We start from the raw sequence: 2,500 nt of genomic DNA on the forward strand, positions 1-2,500 counted from the left end.
CGTGCAGGCCGGGCCTCTCCCGGGGGATTCGGGGGGGCGGTCCTGCGGGCCGGGCGCAGGGGGCTCGGGCGAGCCCGGGCCGGTCCGCCCCGGGGCCGGGGTCTCCGCCTGCGGCTCAGGGGGGCGCGGGTCGTCGGGGGAGGAAGCCCGGGGGAGCTGCACACCGGCCCGCCAGGCCAGGCCTGGCCTGGATGGCCGCGGGGGGATTCGGGGCGGTCCCGCGGGCCGGGGGCCGGGCGCAGGGGAGGCGGGGGGTCCGAGCGAGTCCGTCCCGGGCCCGGGGCCTCCCCCTGCGGCTTTGGGGTCCGTGGGTCCCCGCTGGCGGAAGCCACTGGGAGCTGGACACCCGCCGTCCGTCCCGCCTGGCCAGGCCTGGCCTGGGTGGCCGCGGGGGGATTCGGGGCGGTCCCGCGGGCCGGCGGCCGGGCGCAGGGGAGGCGGGGGGTCCGAGCGAGTCGGTCCCGGGCCTGGGGTCTCCCCCTGCGGCTTTGGGGTCCGTGGGTCCCCGCTGGAGGAAGCCGCTGGGCGCTGGACACCCGCCGTCCGTCCCGCCTGGCCAGGCCTGGCCTGGGTGGCCGCGGGGGGATTCGGGGCGGTCCCGCGGGCCGGCGGCCGGGCGCAGGGGGTCCGAGCGAGTCCGTCCCAGGCCCGGGGCCTCCCCCTGCGGCTTTGGGGTCCGTGGGTCCCCGCTGGAGGAAGCCGCTGGGCGCTGGACACCCGCCGTCCGTCCCGCCTGGCCAGGCCTGGCCTGGGTGGCCGCGGGGGGGGATTCGGGGCGGACCTGCGGGCCGGCGGCCGGGAGGGTCCGGGCCAGTCCGCCCCATGCCCGGCGTCTCCCCCAGCGGCTTCGGTGGCCCCGGGGGGGGTCCTCCGCGGAGGAAGCCGGGTGGGTGGGGAGCCGGACCCCAGGCGCCCAGACCCGTGACCTGCGGCCGCGACCTCCGACTCGGCAGGAGCGACGAGGGGCTTTCCGGCCCGTCCCCCCCTCTCCTTCCCCCCCAGAAAAGGAGAGAGAGCTGACTCGGACCGGGAAAAGCTGCCTACGGCACCTGGGATTCCCAGGCGGTCACCCATCCAAGTACTAGCCAGGCCCGGGACGGTTTACCTTCCGAGATCGGACGGGATCGGGGGCGTTCGGTCCGGTATGGCCGTAGGCACCCGGCCCCGCGCCTCCTCGCCCGCTTTCCCCTGCCGACGCCCGGGCCTGCCGCACGGTGAGCCCCGGTCGGACTGCCCCCCCCCCTGCGGCAGGGCCCCCGTCTCTCGCGGGCCCGGTCCTTTTTTCCTTTTCGAGCTCCGGGGCCCGGGCTGGCCGCCAGAGCCCCTCCGCCCGCCCTCCCCGGCGTCGGGGAAAATACTGTCCCGGACTTCCAGTGCGCCCGATCCTGTCAGCCGGGGGGTGGGGAGGGGCAGTCCCTCGCTGCGGCCGGGGAGGGTGAGCCCAGGGCGGCTTGCCTGCCGTGCGAGGCCCCTCTCGGCCACCAGGTCAACCCCGAGTCGAAAGGGCTGAAAAATTTTCAGAGTCCCCTCCCGGGCACCAGGTCAACCCGTGGAATCGGACGGGTTCACCTGCTGGCCGGTTCGCTTCCCGGCCACCAGGTCAACCCCTAGGTTGCCGACCGGCCTACCCAGTGGCCGGTTTGCTTTCCGGCCACCAGGTCAACCCCTAGGGGTTTTAACGGGGGCACGCCCGGTGGCCTCTTTCCCGTCCGGTCACCAGGTCAACCCGGATCTCCCTCCTTCCCTGGGCGTCCCCTCCTCGGAGGCGTCAGGTTCCATTTCCCCCCCCCCCCCAGACTTCCAGGGGCCCGATCCAGTCGGCCGGGAGGCAGTCCCTCGCTGCGGCCGGGGAGGGTGAGCCCAGGGCGGCCTGGTCCATGTCTCTAGTGGGCCCGATCCTTTTTTTTTTTTTCGAGCTCCGGGGCCAGGCCCGCCCGGGCAGCCCTCCTCGGAGGCGTGGGGCGATTCCCCCCCCCCCCAGACTTCCAGGGGCCCGATCCTGTCGGCCGGGAGGCAGTCCCTCGCTGCGGCCGGGGAGGGTCAGCCCAGGGCGGCTTGCCTGCCGTGCGAGTCCCCTCTCGGCCACCAGGTCAACCGCGAGTCGAAAGGGCTGAAAAATTTTCAGAGTCCCCTCCCGGGCACCAGGTCAACCCGTGGAATCGAACGGGTTCACCTGCTGGCCGGTTCGCTTCCCGGCCACCAGGTCAACCCGTGGAATCGGACGGGTTCACCGGCTGGCCGGTTCGCTTTCCGGCCACCAGGTCAACCCGTGGAATCGAACGGGTTCACCTGCTGGCCGGTTCGCTTTCCGGCCACCAGGTCAACCCCTAGGTTTTAAGGGGGGGGGGACGCCCGGTGGCCTCTTTCCCGTCCGGTCAGCAGGTCAACCCGGATCTCCCTCCTTCCCTGGGCGCCCCCTCCTCGGAGGCGTCAGGTTCCATTCTTTTTTCCAGACTTCCAGGGGCCCGATCCAGTCGACCGGGAGGCAGTCCCTCGCTGC

The 2,500-nt window shown here is 73.9% G+C and overlaps 1 non-coding gene across 1 annotated transcript; it reads right to left on the reverse strand.

Annotated features, from left to right (window-relative positions):
* Positions 1-1,037: 1,037 nt before the first annotated feature.
* LOC135978070 (5S ribosomal RNA) lies at positions 1,038-1,156 on the reverse strand. Its single transcript, XR_010595502.1, has one exon. It is a non-coding gene; the product is annotated as a 5S ribosomal RNA (ribosomal RNA).
* Between the last annotated feature and the right edge of the window lie 1,344 nt (positions 1,157-2,500).

The sequence above is a fragment of the Chrysemys picta genome, unplaced genomic scaffold (assembly GCF_011386835.1).
Source record: "Chrysemys picta bellii isolate R12L10 unplaced genomic scaffold, ASM1138683v2 scaf107, whole genome shotgun sequence".
NCBI lineage: Eukaryota > Metazoa > Chordata > Testudines > Emydidae > Chrysemys > Chrysemys picta.